At 36.4% G+C, this 20848-nt stretch overlaps 1 long non-coding RNA gene across 1 annotated transcript; it reads left to right on the forward strand.

Moving 5' to 3' along the window:
* The first annotated feature begins 4887 nt into the window (after positions 1 to 4887).
* Positions 4888 to 19677, forward strand: LOC128557923 (uncharacterized). The gene is made up of 3 exons (XR_008371508.1): positions 4888 to 5004; positions 12119 to 12298; positions 19566 to 19677. It is a non-coding gene; the product is annotated as an uncharacterized LOC128557923 (long non-coding RNA).
* Positions 19678 to 20848: the final 1171 nt, after the last annotated feature.

The following is a 20848-nucleotide window of genomic DNA, read 5'->3' on the forward strand; positions in this document are numbered from 1 at the left end:
TCTCAGACATGGTTGGAAGGATTTCAATAGAACATTGTAGAAATATTAATGGCTCTATAGGATAATGCAGCTCTATATTTTATTAGCTCGCCTTGCACGAAGTGACAGGGTGAGCTTTTGTGATCGGCCGTCGTTCGTCCGTCTGTCCATCCACAATTTCTTTGTGAACACGATAGAGACCACATCTGTATTTGATTTTAATCTATCTTGCACACAACTTGTATGGGCATAATATCTCTGTTCCTTTCGAAAACTGGCCAGATCCCATTATGGGTTCCAGAGTTATGGCCCCTTAAAGGGCCAAAATTTGCTATTTTGGCTTTTGCAGCTATATAGAGACTTCATTTATGGTTTGATTTGATACAAACTAGCAAAATATCTTCAACAACATTAAATCTTAGATTCCATGATGCATCTGTCAGATCCAATCATAGGTTCCGGAGTAACGGCCTCTAAATGACCCCTAAAAGAGACAAAATTTGATAATTGAGTCGGCTAAAGGCTGAAAGCCTTTTGACGAGTCCTTGCTATCCAACGATTCTCTAAATGGACCAAATAACACAGTGAAGGGATGTAGTTCCATTAGATTTCTCAAACTTCAAACAGTTCACTGCATGAATGAAGTTAAGTTGTGTCAGTTCCCTTTGCTATGACCAATATACGATGTAATCTGTCATATTTATGACTTTTAATTGTGCAATTCTCGAATGTAACTCATTAAGCATAAATGTGCATTTTAAGAATTGTGCAGGCTTACAAAGCTTGGGTAACATCCAGCGAAAGACAAAAAATAGTTCCACAGGGCTCCAGATAAGATGCGTATTAGTGTAAATTACGTATAGAAATAATGCAAATACGCATGTCTAATAATTTCTAAGCGTATAAAAACGTTATAAAATTACAGAAACGCACACAATGCTTTTTTAAAAACAAAATCTGAATCGTCTGGATGCGTTAGGTAACATAGCCAATCAGCCTTAATTCTCCCACATTGAACGTAAACACGCATCGTATGATTTCTATAAACTTTGCGTGGGTTGAATTTTGCAGTCAGTAAACGGATAAATTATCGGAAGAAGAAGCTCTTACTGGTTTGTTTAGTTACTACTGATATTAAAAATGATTTTAATTCTTATTTTTCGAGAAATAAACAAATCGGCGAAACATTAAATTGTATTTTCTTGTAGTTTTTGAAATCGAAAGTAGATCGTCTATGTTTGGCTGCTTTCACGAAACGAAATAACTTTTTTATGAAAAGATTTAAATAAGAGGTAATTTAACCGTAAACTTCAATGTCAGATACTGCCAATTGCTGCTAAATGTCTTCGTATCATCACAATTTGTAAAATATATTGTTCAAACTGGAGAAAAGTGTAATCGTATCCGGATATAATATTTTGGGTAAATATCGAGCTGTATTATGAAATTTTAAGAAAAAAACTAAAAACAAACTGAAACTGGTAGACTATACTGTCAGTACATCAATCATTAGCCGACTCAGGCCATTCAGGCCTTTGATTTTTACCTTGTGAACACATAGAAGTGACATTTTATATTTGATTTTAACCACACTTACACCCAACTTAAGTCACAATAAGATCTCAGTTAATTTCGAAAACCGGCAGTCTTCCATCATGGGTTCTAGAGTCGCTATCTCTGAAAGGGGTAAAATTTTCTATTTTGGCCTTTTCAGCCATATCATTTATGCTTTGACTTGATATAAACTATCTTGATGATCTCTAGGCCTTTATTGAAACTAGGTCATATTGGGTCAAAAACTAGATCATCAGGTCAAATAAAAGGTAAAGCTGGTTAACAACCTAGAAGCACCATTTATGATCTTATCTTTGTGAAACTTGGTAAGAATGTTTATCTTGATGGTTTCTAGGCCAAGTTTGAAACTGGGTCATATGGGGTCAGAAACTAGGTCACCCAGTCAAATCAAAGGAAAAGCGTGTTAACAAGTTCTTGTTCATTTGATGTGCATGAAACTACTTGGTCGGAATGTTTGTCTACATGAAATATCATATGAATTTTTATCTGGGACATGTGGGGTCAAAAACTAGGTCATATTGGGTCAAAAACTAGATCATCAGGTCAAATAAAAGGTAAAGCTGTTTAATAACCTAGAAGCCCCATTTATGACCTTATCTTCGTGAAACTTGGTCAGAATGTTTATCTTGATGGTTTCTAGGCCAAGTTTGAAACTGGGTCATATGGGGTCAGAAACTAGGTCACCCAGTCAAATCAAAGGAAAAGCGTGTTAACAAGTTCTTGTTCATTTGATGTGCATGAAACTACTTGGTCGGAATGTTTATCCACATGAAATATCATAGAAATTTTTATCTGGGACATGTGGGGTCAAAAACTAGGTCGCCAGGTCAAATCAAAGAATAAGCTTGTTTACACCCTAGAGGGCATATTTTTATACCCCCAACAAAACAAAGTTTGGGGTTATATAGGAGTGAGCTTGGCGGTCGGTTGGTCCGTCCGTTGGTTTTGCATGGTTTCCGAATGGTAACTCAAGAAAGGCTTGACCAATTTAAATAATTTTTTGTACACAGGTGTAACATCAGAAAATACAGGTCAAGTTTGAATTTGGGGTCAGTAGGTCAAAGGTCAAGGTCACAGTGACCCTGAACAGTTAAATGGTTTCCGGATGATAACTTGAGAACAGCCTAGGATCATAAATTTTGGTACACAGGTGTAACATCATGAAATACAGGTCAAGTTTGAATTTGGGGTCAGTAGGTCAAAGGTCAAGGTCACAGGGACTCTGAACAGTTAAATGGTTTCCGAATGATAACTTGAGAACGCTTTGGCTAGGATCATAAATTTTGATACACAGGTGTAACATCATGAAATGCAGGTCAAGATCGACTTTGAGGTCTTTAGGTCAAAGGTCAAGGTTCCAGTGACTTGGAACAGTTAAATTGTTTCCGGATGATAACTTGAGAACGCTTGGGCCTACGGTCATAAATTTTGGTACAAAGGTGTAACATCATAAAATACAGGTCAAGTTCTACTTTTGAGATCAGTAGGTCAAAGGTCAAGGTCACAGTGACTTGGAACAGTTAAACGGTTTTGGGATGATAACTTGAGAATGCTTGGGCCTAGGATCATGAAAATTGATATGGAGGTTGGTTATGATTAGCAGATGACCCCTAATGATTTTAAGGTCAGTAGGTCACAGGTCAAGGTCACAGTGACCCGGAACATATAAACAGTTTTTGGACAGTAACTTGAGAATGCTTGGGACTAGGATCAGGAAACTTAATCTGGAGGTTGGTTATGTCAAGCAGGTGACTCATTGATTTTGAGTTCCAAAGGTCAAAGGTCATTTAAACCTTTTATGGACAATAACTTGAGAACGCTTGGGCGGAGGATCATGAAACGTCATAGGGAGGTTGACCATGACTAGCAGATGACCTCTATTGATTTTGTGGTCAGTAGGTCAAAGGTCAAGCAAGTTCGGCTTTGACATTGGCTTAGTTCTGTGACAACGACATATTGTGGGGGTATAATTCGTCACTCCTGTGACATCTCTAGTTTATTCTATCTTCATAAATTTTGATCAGAATGTTTGTTATCATGTTGTCTTGGACAAGTTCGTATTCGGGTCATGTGAGGTAAAAATCGATGTCACTAGGTCAAATCAAAGAAAATGCTGTTTACACTCAAGATGCCTCATTGTTTGGTCCAGTTTTACTGAAAATTGGTCAATATTTGTTTTCATGTAATCACTAGGTAAAGCATGTTTACACTGTTATGGTTTGTTACACAGGTGAGCGACCTAGGGCCATCTTGGCCTTCTTGTTGAGATTAATATAGGAAGACAGAATTTTAGGCTCTTTGCAATTATCAACATATATAGTACACAAATAGTCCATTTTCTCTCTGTTGAGGGGCCACTCTAACGTACCTTAAGTCATATAATGTCAGAAAACGTGGCTGCCAGGGGGCCTGGTCACTTTTCCCTTTATGTATACTACACTTGAAGTTACCCAAGTTATTGCCCTAAGGTAAAAAAAATTGGCCAGGCCTGTGTCTGGTATTTACACACTGTATTCTTTTATATTAGAAACTTTGAAAATCTTCTTCTCTGAATCAATAATAGAGCCTTGATATATGGTGTGTTATATCAGATTTGTAGGGCTGTCATTGATTGGGTCTTTGTCATATCGACGATACCGATATATCGGAAGACAGATATCGACGATACATTGATAAATCGATTATTCAGTTAGAGTAACAACCTATTTGTTCATGTACATGCTATATACCTTCTTGTTAATGTTATTTTTAGTTTAATTGCCTGCTTTTCATGTGTTTTATTTGTATTTATGTATTTCCCCATACAGGTAGTGCCGACTAGTTGGAAAAGAATGCTACGGTACAAGTTTAGACATGACCTTTATTGACAACTTCCGTTACTAAGGGCGCATTTTTGCAGGCAGAAAAGTTGTTTTAGAGGGTCTGAGTGTTTATCTGGATAGTTTTTTTTCTCTGTGTAAAATATCGATTTTTAAAAATGGGAATCGATAATCGATCGACCAAAAAATATCGTTGATACATCGATATCGTTTCTATCGATGACAGCCCTACAGATTTGTAATTTCTACCATAATTGTTCAAATTATTGCCCTAGGTTCAAAAGTGTATGTGACATGTATATAATATAGTATAACAGAGAAGAAACCTAACTGTACTAATACAAACACACTTGAAGCCTTGTACACAGGTGAGCACTATAGGGTCAATGACCCTCTTGTTTAAATGTACATTGTAACACTTTCAACTCCCGGACTACCTGGTTTCAGAGGGCTTATTATAATACGCATATTGCCTTAATTGCACTGTGAATCACAATGGTATGCTAATATTTTCATTGTACTTTTAGGAGACATTTTTGTTTTTTCTCCGACATCAGATGTGAAAGCTGCCAGGTTAAAAAGTTGACACAGTTCCTGCAGAGTTACAGACAGCAGCTATGGAATCTGAAAGGTAATGCAGGTCTAGTTAGGAATAAATCACTGAATACATCTAGTTATTGATTCACATAAATTACATTCTTTTGGTGGACATGCACATGAGCTGTTCCAGCTAGATTAGAGGTAGTCAGATCATTCTTATGAATAAAGGGTATCAGCTGTCAGTATTGAAACAAAATAAATTACAGCTCAAAAATGAAAATATTGAACATTGAATTGTCTGATTTGGAATATAATGGAACCCTAGTGTACCACTGGAATGCAAGAATGCAGGTGTGAAGTGCTGCTCGTAATATTCCATTGATACATTTTCATGATTTGCTTAGTTTTTATGCCCCCACATTTATGTGGGTAAGGGGACATATAGCATTGCGGCTGTCTGTACGTCCTGAAATGTGTCCAACTCCTCCCACACTATTAGCCTGATTTGCTTCAAACTTCAACAGATGAACAAGCTTGATATTCAGATGTCCCTAAAGGAAGTTTTTTTTTCTGTGAATATTTCTTCTGCAGTTAATCTTGTGTATCCAACTCCTCAAACACTATTGAAAGGAGTTTCACAGAGTAAGGACCTTCATGTGAAGATGACCATAAAGGATGCTATTTTTTCTGGCACTATGAACTTTTCTTAATTTCACAAAATTAGTGAAGAAATTTGGTGTGTTCAACTCCTCAAACACTTTGAAGGAATGGATTCAAGGTTGCTCAGCTGCACAACCTTATCTGAGATTATTGCAAAATGGATGAGAGATATTTTTTATTTTGTATTTGCTGAGTTATCTTCCGAAATGATTTGACAGGTGTCAGTACGGGCGAATAGAGCCTATCATGCGGTGTACTCTCGGCTTTTATCATAGTGTTAAACTATTTCCTTAACCTTTCATGCGTTTGACAGCTGAATAAAAAATTAATTAAAGTATTCATAAAAAATTCTTATGTAAATATCCAATATCATCTATTTGGATAGCTGTTTCTTCTGTTTTTAACATAAAATTTAAAGCCTTGTGAAATTTTCATCATTTCAAAATGCTGACTAGTAATATATAACTGAAATTATTGTTGTAGCATTAATTTAAGCAAGTCACATTTCCGTTTAATTTATAAGCAAAGTGGGGCTAGCTGCTGTAGCTAGTTGAAAATATTGCTAAATTTTACCCAACTTCACAGGAATGATCCTTTGGTGATCTCCTTTCAAAATTATCCAAAGAATTCAATTCCATGCAGAACTCTGTTTGCCATGGCAACCGAAAGGAAATCTTCTTGTCTAAAACCACAGGGCCTAGGGCTTTGATATCTGGTGTGTAGCATCATCTAGTGGTCCTCTACCAAAATTGTTCAAATTATCCCCCTAGGGTCAAATATGGCCCCACCCCGGGTGTCACATGGTTTATATAGACTTTTGTAGGGAAAACACTGAAAATCTTCTTGTACAATACCACATGGCCTAGGGCTTTGATGCTTCCACTAGATGATGCTACATACCAAATAGTATGTAGCATCATCTAGTGGTCCTCTACCAAGACTGTTCAAAATATCCCCCTAGGGTCAGATATGGCCCCACCCCGGGGGTCCCAAGTTTTACATAGACTTATATATGAAAAAAAGTTTAAAAATCTTCTTGTGTGAAATCACAACACTTAGACCTTTGATATTTGGTTTGTAGCATTGTCTTATGGTCCTCAACCAAAATTGTTCAAATTGTACCCCTTGGGTGAAAAAAGGCCCTGCCCTTGGGGGTCCCAAGTTTTATATAGACTTGATAATAGGAAAAAGCTTTAAAAATTTCTTGTCTGAAACCATACGACCTAGGCTTTTGATATTTGGTTTGATGCATTGTCTATTAGTCTAATACCAAAATTATTCAAATTATGCCCCTGGGTTTTAAAGAGGCCCTGCCCTGGGGTCACTTAGTTAATATGTGAGTTATATAGGAAAAATACTTAAAAAATCATCTGATCCTATTTCCAAGACTGTTTAATTATAATTATCTGATGACCCCAAGTAATATATCACTTGACTGTGACCTTGACTGACCTACTTTCTTGTTTTTTAAGATTCAGCCTTGAAATTTTGATGATGTACACAGTTTTGCACACAAATCTTAAAACTGAATTTCATTGACCATGAATGTGACCTACTGACTTTCTTAATATTTTATCATCATTTTGACACTTGAAACATGTAGCTCATGTTACTCAGGTGAGCGATCCAGGGTCATCATGACCCTCTTGTTCAAATTTGTGGTCTGTGTATTAAAAATCCTATGGATGTATTTATCAAATATAAAATTTATATTTTCTTTTTTTGTGGCAAGTTGCTGTGAATTTGAATTGACTGAAAATTAAAAAGGCAGCACCATAGAATTAAATTAATACTTAGTATGTCGACTTGTCAATAGAGATCATTTATGCCTTATGGATGATATTTTCATGAAATATATGAGAAAACAGCTATAATAATTAATTGGGCTGATGGAAAATTGAAGGGACATCTTATCACAAGGGCATAATGTTGTACCATTTTACAGTAATTATTATTATAATTTCTATATTATTCATGACCTCATTGCATTAAGCTGTGTATGCAGATCTTTCTGATTAAGTTGTAACTTTAGGAAAATATAAGTCTATACAGTGATCCTTATTTTTAAGACTTTAGTCTGAATACTTGCACAATGATAAAAGGATTTTCCAAGAAGGGCATTTCAATATTGAAAAATACTTAAAAGTTAAATAAAAGCATTTATTGTCACAGTTAACAAACATTACAATTATACAGTCCATAAATAAACTGACACACAAAAAATGCACTTTAAAACAGACCTTACAGCTAGTGACAGTCTCATATTTTTCAAGGCATAGAATATCATGTAATAAATATGAATAAAGCTCTTTCCTCAATTGCTCAAGGGATAAACAGCTGAATTATATGACATTATCAGATACTTTCGAAATCTACTAATATAGTTTGAAGTGACAGTGACTGAATAATGATGTAAATAATAAATGTAAACAAACTTTCCTAGGACCTATTCGCATGCAGCGCCACCTATATGCGCACCTGTTTAGTCAGTGGAATTAACTGACCGATATCGCCCATAGAGGTGTAACAATACATAGAAATTTCGATGCATTGCGATACTAGGTGTCCCGATAGTATGCATTGATAGAAAAGTCACAATCCTGTAACAGTCGCCGATAGTTCCTTCAACAATCGATAGGTTTGATTGTTTTGAAATTTTAGTAAATACAGAAATAATGAATAATTTATAAAGCCAGCTTTCATTTGTGCCTTGGAAAATGTTTACGTCTCCATTACAATAATTACCCTCACAATTAAACTACCATAAAGGACTGAGAAGTCTGGGTGATAATTAATAAATTTAGTTTCTTAGAAACTTTGATTAAATATATTTAAATAACCTGTTAATCTTAAATGAGAAAAAGTACTATGGACATGAAGAAAGTAGACTCCTTGTATGATATAGCAAACTGTTCGGTAGGGCCATTCATTTAGTGCTGGTACACCTTAGTCCGATCCATCAATTTTGTCTTTTTCGATGCTTTGGGTTATTAAACACGTTGACAATCACAACAAAATGGCCGATTCGTTTGAGTATACCTTGCATAGGTTAATTGTTTTAAAGCCATGGAAGGCAAGAAATAGAAAAAAATGTTAAAAATATTTAATGTTAGATTTATTTCTGTCGATTTGTGTTATACAAACATCTCAATGTGTATTAACAGCAATTATAAACAGTGCCGTGTCTTACACTATGTAATAATGCCAGTTGGTAGTTTTACTGTATAAAACATGGTGGCTGATAACTATTGCAATAGTATCGCAATAATAACCTGCAATAGAATAGTATCGCAATATCAGTAGTATTGCAATAGTCGAAATTGACTTCAATAGTCACCCCTATTCACCAAGGGAACAAATGAAGGGATATTTGCTGAGTTAGAATGTGCATCTCTTTATACAGTCAATGATGCATGCATTGTAGCTTCTCACATAAGGTACAAAGAAAAAATGACCATAAAGGCTATTCCTAGGGATGTTAAATGTGAATTTGCAGGTTTCAAAATTCAGTAAATGAAATATGGGAAGTTTGTGTTCCATTTTAACCTTTATTATGCTAAAAATGACTAATTTTGCCTTTGAGAACAGTGTAAATCATGATCAGCCTGCACATCCATGCAGTCTGATCATGATCTGCACTGTTTGCCATTCAGTCAGTATCTTTTTTCATAAGCACCCCTTGTGACAGTTAATGATACTGTCCAAATTTAGCAGGGTTAGGGTTAATCAAATTTTTTGGATTGACATGATAACAGAATTCGTGAGAATAGTTACCCTGTGCACAATTATCCGCCCGCTTAACTCAATAGGGAGAGCGTCAGTCTATGGATTGCAGGGTCGTGAGTTTGATCCTCGGGCTGGGTGTTTTGTTCTCCATGATGATTTGATAAAAGACATTGTGTCTGAAATCATTCGTCCTTCACCTCTGGTTCATGTGGTGAAGTTGGCAGTTACTTATGGAGAACAGGTTTGTACTGGTACAGAATCCAGGAACACTGGTTAGATTAAATGCCCGCAGTTACATGACTGAAATACTGTCTGTTGAAAATGGCCTTAAACCCAAGAAAAAACAAACAAACTGTGCACAATTATTTTTCATGTTTAATTTTTAGTTCGGCTGTACGAAGTATGGAGAGCTATCCTACTTGACCCAGCATCGGGGTCGGTGTCCTTCCGTGTCTGCACTTTGGTTAAAGTTTTAATGCACTTTATCTTTGTAATTACTTGATAGAATTACTTCAGACTTAAAATAGTTGTTCCTTATCATCACCCACATCATATGGCACAAGGGGTCATAAGACTGGCATCAAGATTTCATGAATTATCCCCCAGTTTTACTTAGAATTTCAGGTTAAAGTTTTGGTGCACTTTTACTTTGTCTCAATTATATCTAAGTGGATTTGGTTCAAGCTTAAAATAGTTGTTCAACATCATCACTCACATCATATGACACAACTCTTGCACCATTATTTCATGAATAATCCCCCTTTTTACTTAGAATTAAAGGTTTATTTTGATGCATTTTCACTATATCTCAGGTTATTACAAAATGGATTTGATTCAACATGACGCAAGGTGCATCACTGTTGCACCAATATTTCATAAATTAGGCCCCCTTTTTGCTAAGAATTATACTTAATATTTTTAGCTCACCTGTCACAAAGTGACAAGGTGAGCTTTTGTGATCGCGCAGTGTCCGTCGTTTTTCAGATACAGCTCTAGTTAATACATATCATTGTATATATGTGAAAGACTTTTTATAGGTATATCAGAGTTATATCATGATTGATCCACATTTTAGGTTTGAAATAACTCTTCCATTTGTCATTTTCTTGTTTGTCCAAATGTTGTGATTTCAACGCTCCCCGAAAAGATGAAGCATATATTAGTCTTCGTTTCGTCAGTCTGTCCTGCAATTCTTGTTAAGGGTATTTTTAGCTCATCTGAGCCAAGGGCTAATGGTGAGCTATTAGGATCCGTGAATGTCTGTCATCCATCCATTGTCCGTCGGTTCACATTTAATTTGTTTACACTCTAACATCCAGAATTCTTAAGTAATCTTAATCAAACTTGGTCACAATGTTTTAGATCACAAGACCTCAGACGAGTTTGATTTTATGGGCTTGATCAGATCAGTATGTCCAGAGTTATGTGTCGTTGATTGACAAAATTTGCTATATTTCACTTTGTTTACACTCTAGCATCTTCATTTCTTCACCAATCCTAATCATATTTACATAAAATGTGCATGAAAGTTGGTCTGAATGTTCATCTTGATGATATCTAGGTCAAGTTTGAAAGTGGGTCATGTGTCATCAAAAACTAGGTCAGTAGGTCAAATAATAGAAAAACCTTCTGACCTCTCTAAAGGCCATATTTTTCATGGGATCTGTATGAAAGTTGGTCAGAATGTTCATCTTGATGATATCTAGGTCAAATTTGGAACAGTTTCATGTGCGGTCAAAAACTAGGTCAGTAGCTCTAAAAATAGAAAAACTTTTTGACCTCTCTAGAGGCCATACTTGTGAATGGATCTCCATAAAAATTGGTCAGAATGTTCACCTTGATAATATCTAGGTCAAGTTTGAAACTGGGTCACGTACCTTAAAAAACTAGGTCAGTGTGGCAAATAATAAAAAAACCTTGTGACCTCTCTAGAGGCCATACTTTTCATGGGATCTGTATGAAAGTTGGTCTGAATGTTCATCTTGATGATATCTAGGTCATGTTTGAAACTGGGTCAGCTGCGGTCAAAAACTAGGTCAGTAGGTCTAAAATTATTAAAATCTTTTGACCTCTCTAGAGGCCATATTTTTCAATGGATCTTCATGAAAATTGATCTGAATGTTCACCTTGATGATATCTAGGTCAGTTTCGAAACTGGGTCACGTGCGATCAAAAAGTAGGCCAGTAGGTATAAAAATAGAAAATCCTTGTGACCTCTCTAGAGGCCATATTTTTCATGAGATCTTCGTGAAAATTAGCGAGAATGTTCACCTTGATGATATCTAGGTAAAGTTCAAAACAGGATCACGTACCTTCGAAAACTAGGTCAATAGGTCAAATAATAGAAAAACCTTGTGGCCTCTCTAGAGACCATATTTTTCAGTGGATTTTCATGAAAATTGATCAGAATTTTTATCTTGATAATATCTAGGTCAAGTTCAAAACTGGGTCACATGAGCTCAAAAACTAGGTCACTATGTCAAATAATAGAAAAAACGACGTCATACTCAAAACTGGGTCATGTTGGAAGAGGTGAGCGATTCAGGACCATCATGGTCCTATTGTTTTGTTTTGATACACTTGATCCTTACCTCTCTTATTACTTAATACTTTTGACACAGACTCAAGCTATTATCCAATATTTCATCCATGTTGTCATTAAACACTCCAGTGACAGCTCCAGCTTCAACAAATGTGTCCAGTTTCACTATCCAGCATCGAAATTGTGGAGCGCGCTGTCTCCTGTGACAGCTCTTGTATTTGTTTACAATAGAAATTCAAGAAGAGTTGAAACTAACATCATAGTTTATATGTTGCAGATTGTGGAAGACTACGAGTGATTCTATTGTATCTCAGGAAATGCATCGGGCCACACAGGAGTCCATACTGGAAGAAGACAAAGGGAGGAAGCTGAAGACTGAAAGGCCCTGATGATTGCATGGGTACCTTAGTTGTTTCAGGGACTCAATTGCAGGTGACTGGATATATAATCATATTGAGTAAGTGTTTGAAGGTCCTTTCATAGGAACAAAGACTTTTTATTACACTCAATGATTTCATATATAGGGACTTCATTGTAGTCAAACTTGACTGTAAGAAGGTCCAGCATTTTTTCACATATGCATTGTTTGTTGGTTTACCGCATTAAAATAAAATGCACGGCACTTATCATCCCAGCATCTAAATTGTGATTGGTGGTATTAATCGCCTTCAGATACTGCTCTAGTTAATACATATCATTGTATATATGTGAAAGACTTTTTATAGGTATATCAGAGTTATATCATGATTGATCCACATTTTAGGTTTGAAATAACTCTTCCGTTTGTCATTTTCTTGTTTGTCCAAATGTTGTGATTTCAACGCTCCCCGAAAAGATGAAGCATATATTAGTCTTCGTTTCGTCAGTCTGTCCTGCAATTCTTGTTAAGGGTATTTTTAGCTCATCTGAGCCAAGGGCTAATGGTGAGCTATATGGATCCGTGAATGTCTGTCATCCATCCATTGTCCGTCGGTTCACATTTAATTTGTTTACACTCTAACATCCAGAATTCTTAAGTAATCTTAATCAAACTTGGTCACAATGTTTTAGATCACAAGACCTCAGACGAGTTTGATTTTATGGGCTTGATCAGATCAGTATGTCCAGAGTTATGTGTCGTTGATTGACAAAATTTGCTATATTTCACTTTGTTTACACTCTAGCATCTTCATTTCTTCACCAATCCTAATCATATTTACATAAAATGTGCATGACCTTGAGATCTTGGATGAGTTTGACTTTGAGCAAAATTGGACTGGTAGGACCAGAGTTTAAATTTCCTTGATTTACTCTAGCAGCTTCATTTCTTCACCAGTCCAAAACATTATTTACATAGTATATGTATTGCCGTAAGATCTTGGATGACTTCAGTTTTGAACAATATCGGTCAAATAGGACCAGAGTTACGGGCCCTTGATTTTGCAAAAATCCTATATATTTTACCTTGTTTACACTATAACACCTTCATTCCTTCATTAGTGCAGCCATATGGTGACTTAAGTTCATAAAATTGTGCCATTTGTGGGAAAAGCATCAAACTTGGTACAAATGTTACTGGGTATTATTTGTAAAAGAAAATGAAAATAAGTTGCTGTAATATCCAAGATGGACGACTAGTCGGCAATTTTAAAAATGGCTGCCAGAATCCAATATTTCTTCCAATAATCTGTTATCATGACAAATATTTATAAAAAAAAACCCGAAAAGAATGCTCATTATTACACAGTATGATATAAGGCTGCATACTGTATTTGTTGATATATATTGGATGTTACTGTGTTATCAAAATGGCCGTCAAAAGTAAAATGGCCGCCAAAATATTAATATAAAGTTTGATTCCTACCAAATTAATGTTTATCTATGTACCTTGCAAATGCAAAGAGTACGTGTTTATTATCTAAGTTTATAAGTTTATCAGCCGTTGCCGTAATTACCACCACATTGGCAAATAGCTATACATAGCAATACTGCCTTTGCAGATGAGGTAATATTTGCCTTTTCAAGAGCATGTGTGAAATATAAAGACATTAAACATCAAACTATACTCATCTTCATCGCAAGTGTCAAGCCAAATCCACTGTTTTCATTAGGCAAGACCACATAGGGGTTGACCACAAGCTATTAAAATTACAGGACTGGTGTGTATGCAGTTAATTATCCTAGTCTTTGTTATCAAACTATCTACATGTCATATCGTCACCTTAGCGCAAAAAGTCAATAAGTCCTTCTTTAAATCAATGCAGTTATCCACTTTTTGCACTGAGGTGACGATATGACTGTTTTGAAAACTACCCTCTAATTAAATGCATGTGCCATGCACAGCCTCATGTTGATAGCTAGTAAGTGTATATGTATTTAAACAGCTAATGTTCACTGATAGATAGCATTCATTTGCCCATTTAAGATAGTCGTATTTCGACCAAGTTTCACCTAATTACAGACGACTTTCACAAGGCCAGAAAGCCAGCTTGAATGTAAGCGGCATACACTCAACGTCACAATGAATATTCAAATATAAAGTGTTGGCTAATATATTATTACTCTGCATAGGCCTTTTCAAGACGTCAAAAATCTGTAGGGAGACAGTAGTCATCTAGCCTGCCCGCTTAGCTCAATAGGGAGAGCGGATCTAAGAATCCCGGGGTTGTGAGTTCAATCCCCGTGACTATTTGATAAAATAAAAAGACATGGTGTCTGAAATTATTCGTTGTCCACCTCTGAATCATGTGGGGAAGTTGGCAGTTACTTGCAGAGAACAGGTTTGTACTGATACAAAACCCAGGAACACTGGTTAGGTTAACTGCCTGCCACTATATAACTGAACTACTGTTGAACAAATAAACAAACAGTAGTGATCTTGCTATTCCCTTTGAGTTATCCACAAAGGAGCTTGCAATGAATAGAATTTCAGCTACTTTTGTATCAATAAATCTGAAAACATACGGAAAGCTATACACTTACACAAGACAAATCACTAAGATCAGATCAGTTAGACTCAAAATGTTATAGAACGTCATGTTAAAACAAACTGTTATGTTGATTTGACTCATGCAACAGAAGATGCAGACATGTCATTTTAAGAAATTACTGGAGGAACTCTAACCATTAATAGCAAAATATTTAAATATATTCCATGGATTTTGGTATGGTACCAAAGATATTTAAGAACGCGCAATAAGATCTATGTTAAAGAAACCTAGGCTAGAAACAACAGTCACAAAAAAAACATGCCCACTCATTTTGGAGACGGTAGCTGACATCAGTAAGAGCACAATCCAGAAAAGAACAAATCCTTGAGAAACTGCAGTCTACATACAGAAACATTCATTCAACTGAATATGCGCTAATGAAAGACCAGGTTGACCTAACTAAGTTCCAGAATGACAATATTCAGCCTCTTGGCCAAACTACATTGTATGTTACAAGCTACTAGAACCATGGCCATCAGACTGTGTTGCGCCGATTTGAGCAGTTGACAAAATGTAGTATACCTACGGGTCACAAACTAAATCCCAGAAGTTACATATATTAACCGTTCGTGAAAAAAGGAGATGCTATGGAATGATTTGTTGTTACTACACCAACGTCTCCCAGTTGTTTTTTTCTTTCAAGCCTGTAAAGGCTATTGTTTGGTATTGCCCCATATTGTAACATGCTCAAACTCAATGCTGATGAAACATAAATAATAATGATGATATCAAAGCATAATTCCAGGTACAGTGTTAACATTTTGAGGAAGACCAGTGACTCTGCAACTATGTATGTGAGGAATTGATGAATCACAGGCAGTGTTAGACTTTAACATGTTCAACTCTGTATGCAGGGCTGTATATCCATACTTTCACATAATAGGTCAGATCAGACGGTACCTAACCTGTGATGCAATTAACACCTTTACGAATTGCTTTCCTACCTCACATTTGACTATTGCAATGCGTTGTTTCATGATATTCATAGCACCTTATTGCACAAACAACATCATGTACAGTACACAGCAGCTCGCATTATAACTAGACCATCTGATTTATCCCTTTGTAGAAGGAGCCCCATTTGGCTAGCAGCGAAAATACAAACTCAGACTTAAAAGGTTCTACTCAATCTTCCTCAGTCTTATTATTTACAACATGATAGAAGTTTATGGGGAGAACAGGGACCCAAGATCAAAAGACACTGTGTCATTAGAAGTACCAAAGTCTTCAACCTTGATATATGACAACCGGAGCAACCATCTGAATCTCACTGACAAAAACTCATCGAAAATGGAATATTGTTTGATTAAGTATAGCCACCAATATGAAAATCTTACGACCTGAAGTTTTCTCGGTGGTATTTGTTTTTATTGAAGTTTGGCACTGTAAGGTTTCTTATATCTATTTGTTGTATATAACACTTCTTTTTTGTACCCCCCGACAACAAAGTTGTAAGGGGGGGTATACTGGTTTTAGGTTGTCTGTCTGTCTGTCTGTCTGTCCGTAGACACAATTTTGTGCGCACCATCTCTCCTTATCCCCTTGACAGAATTTAATGAAACTTCACACAAGTGATCAGTACCAACAGTAGTTGTGCATGGGGCATGTTAGGTTCTTTTAGAAAAAAAAAATTGCAGAGTTATGGGACTTTGTTTTTTTGTTACTATACTATATACAAAGACACAATCTTGTGCGCACCATCTCTCCTCATCCCCTTGACACAATTTAATGAAACTTCACACAAGTGATCAGTACCAACAGTAGTTGTGCATGGGGCATGTTAGGTTCTTTTAGAAAAAAAATTTGCAGAGTTATGGGACTTTGTTTTTTTGTTACTATACTATATACATAGACACAATCTTGTGTGCACCATCTCTCCTCATCCCCTTGACACAATTTAATGAAACTTCACACAAGTGATCAGTAACAACAGTAGTTGTGCATGGGGCATGTTAAGTTCTTTCAGAAAAAAAATTTGCAGAGTTATGGGACTTTGTTTTTTTGTAACTATACTATATACATAGACACAATCTTGTGTGCACCATCTCTCCTCATCCCCTTGACACAATTTAATGAAACTTCACACAAGTGATCAGTAACAGCAGTAGGTGTGCATGGGGCATGTTAGGTTCTTTCAGCGACAAAAATTGCAGTTATGGGACTTTGTTTCTTGTTAACATACTATGTACATACAGTCTGCATATGCAATCTTGTGCGCGCCTGATCTTCCAAACCCTTACACACAATTTAATGAAACTTCACACAAGTGATCAGTACCAACCCTAGTTGTGCATGGTGCATGTTACATCCTTTTAGATAAATATTCTGCATAGTTATGGGACTTTTTTTGTTGTTACTATACTGTATATATACAGTCTATATACATACAGTCCACAAATTACGCAATCTTGTGTGCGTCAAATTGCAATGTACTGTCAGTGCATGTGGGGGGTACATTCATCACCTTTAGTGATAGCTCTAGTTTTTTTTACATCAAAAGTAGACCAAGGAATGTTTGGAATGTTGTATGGGTGGCTGCATTCTTTGAATGTGACTTTCCCTGTTTGAATGTCATCCTTGGTTAGGACTTTGGCGGACTTTGATAAAGTTACCATCATTTGCATGTATTTTGACAGAACTTTGGTAATGCGTTAGTATATACATGTATGTTAAAAGCAATATATACATTATATTTAAATTATCCTATCTATTTTTGTTAAATATTTTACAGAAGTTAAATGACTCATTCCGTGATAAGGTTTGGGATCAAAACTTCCTTTCACTTTTGAATAAAAGACACCATATCCTTGCTTTCTACCAAGTTTGATGCTTTTCCCACAAATAGCACGATTTTTTTCACCATATGGCTGCACTACATCAATCCAAATCATATTTATACAGAATGTGTATGAGCATAAGTTATTATGAATGAAATCTGACCATTATTACTAGAGTTACTCACATTTGATTTTACTGAAATTGCTATATTTTTCCTTCTTAAAACTCGAGCAAATTCATTCTTTCACCAATCCAAATGATATTTACACAGAATGTGTATGATTAAAAGATCTTGGAGTTTCAAGAGCTAAATCAGTTTAGTAGGACCAGGGTTTTGTGCCCTTGATTAAAAAAAAATTGCTATATTTCACATTGTTTTGAACTTTCTTTCTTCCCCAGTCCTAATCACGTGTATGTGATTGATTTGAAAGTTCAAGTATAATGTCTTCAGGTGGTCTCAGATTATCAGGGTAGATAACTCTGGACTGATTTATTTCGAATTACCTCCCTTTGTCTTTAATTAGAATGAACATATTTTGGTAACTACTTGCATGATTGGTTCCAAATTTCATTTATGTGATCAAGTGGACCATACAGTCAGGGTAGACAAGTCTGGAGTGAATTTTTGACAAATAATCTCCTTTTATTTTAATTTGAATGGATATATATGTCTCCACCTGTCTGTTTGTTAGTCCTATACTGGTTGAAAACCAGTTTCAGGGACTATGGGAATGCACTTTTCCGTCCGCCATTCTGTCAGTCTTTCCATCCGTCTGTCTGCAATTTTGTGTCTGGTCAATAACTCTGTCATTCATGAAAGGATTTGAACATTATTTGGTACAAATACTCCTATGATAACGACCTGTTAAGTGCAAGACCCGAACCTGTGGATCAAAGGTCAAGGTCACAGTTGGAGGTCAAAAGTCAAGAGGGCTTTTTTCCTGTCTGGTCCATAACTTTGCTATCCTTGAAGGGATTTTACTTGGAATATTACTGGCACAAATATACCTTGTAATAAGACAATGTGTTGTGCACAATTTTCAGACCCCAAGCTCAAACTCTGCCATTCATCAAGGGATTACAATATTACTTTGCTTAAATGTTCCCCATGATGAGATGACCTGTCATGTGCAACACCCAGAACACTAGCTTAAAGGTCAATGTCAGTAGGAGTTTTTTGTCTAGTCTATAACTTTGTCATGCAAATTAGAATTTAGATATCAGTTGACACAAATATTTCCCTGGATGAGACGTGTCATGCGCAAAACCCGGGCCCATAGCTGATAGGTCAAGGCCACACTTGGAAGTCAAAGGTCAAAAGGGCTTTTTTCCTGTCCAGTCTGTAACTCAACAATCCTTTAAGGGATTTTAATATTACTTGGCACAAATGTTCACCACCATGAGATGGAGTGTCGTATGCAAGAACCAGGTCTCTAGGTCTAAGGTCAAGGTCATAATTAGAGGTTAAAGGTTTAAAGTCAAGAATGACTTTGTCCAGAACATTTCTTCTTCATGGAGGGACTTTGATGTAACTTGGCACAAATATTCACCACCCTGAGGCACCCTTGTTCTTAGAATTACTTCTCTTTGTTGTTGCTATAAATAGCTTATATTGTAACTTTTTTGTTACTGGCTGTAGCGAAAAATCAAGACCACTTTTCTGTGGTACAACATGCATGTTATATCTAATTTTTAGGTGTATTTTGACCCTAACTGGTAACTAGTTATGTGTGGACTAATATATAGATTTTTTTTAAAGGATTACCTTCCCTTTTGTTGTAACTATAAATAACAATAGAGAAAATTAGGACCCTTCCAGTAGGGGACTTTCTGTTGCATTGCAATACTTCATTCACTTGTTTATATGTATGTCATATGATATACTTCCACTGACACAAATATCACTCAGGTGAGTGATATAGGACCATCTTGTTTGTTAAGATAATATATATGACTGTTATTCAAAAATATTTTCAGATCAGAACACAGCATCCCCTTTGTAGAAAATGAGAGATTCCTGATTTTTTGCTACTACTTAGAGACCCACAAAGTATCCAGTCCTCATTGCTGTCATTAAAAGTGATAAAGGTAGGTTTATGATCATGTCTCCCCCCCCCCCATCTGGGGGAGACATTGTTTTTGCCCTGTCCGTCCATCTGTACGTCACACTTCATTTCCGATCAATAACTGGAGAATCATTTGATCTAGAACCTTCAAACTTCATAGGGTTGTAGGGCTGCTGGAGTAGACGACCCCTATTGTTTTTGGGGTCACTCCGTCAAAGGTCAAGGTCACAGGGGCCTGAACATTGAAAACCATTTCCGATCAATAACTAGAGAACCACTTGACCCAGAATGTTGAAACTTCATAGGATGATTGGTCATGTAAAGTAGATGATCCCTATTGATTTTGGGGTCACTCCGTCAAAGGTCAAGGTCACAGGGGCCTGAACATTGAAAACCATTTCCGATCAATAACTGGAGAACCACTTGACCCAGAATGTTATAACTTCATAGGATGATTGGTCATGTAAAGTAGATGATCCCTATTGTTTTTGGGGTCACTCCGTCAAAGGTCAAGGTCACAGGGGCCTGAACATTGAAAACCATTTCCGATCAATAACTAGAGAACCACTTGACCCAGAATGTTGAAACTTCATAGGATGATTGGTCATGAAGAGAAGATGACCCCTATTGATTTTGAGGTCACTCTGTCAAAGGTCAAGGTCACAGGGGCCTGAACATGGAAAACCATTTCCGATCAATAACTTGAGAACCTCTTGACCCAGAATCTTAAAACTTCATAGGATAATTAGACATGCAGAGTAAATGACCCCAATTAATTTTGGGGTCACTCCGTCAAAGGTCAAGGTCACAGGGGCCTGAACATTGAAAACCATTTCCGATCAATAACTGGAGAACCTCTTGACCCAGAATGTTATAACTTCATAGGATGATTGGTCATGTAAAGTAGATGATCCCTATTGTTTTTGGGGTCACTCCGTCAAAGGTCAAGGTCACAGGGGCCTGAACATTGAAAACCATTTCCGATCAATAACTAGAGAACCACTTGACCCAGAATGTTGCAACTTCATTATTATTAGGATGATTGATCATGAAGAGTAGATGACCCCTATTGATTTTGGGGTCACTCCGTCAAAGGTCAAGGTCACAGGGGCCTGAACATTGAAAACCATTTCCGATCAATAACTAGAGAACCACTTGACCCAGAATGTTGAAACTTCATAGGATGATTGGTCA

The sequence above is a fragment of the Mercenaria mercenaria genome, chromosome 6 (assembly GCF_021730395.1).
Source record: "Mercenaria mercenaria strain notata chromosome 6, MADL_Memer_1, whole genome shotgun sequence".
Classification (NCBI taxonomy): Eukaryota; Metazoa; Mollusca; class Bivalvia; order Venerida; family Veneridae; genus Mercenaria; species Mercenaria mercenaria.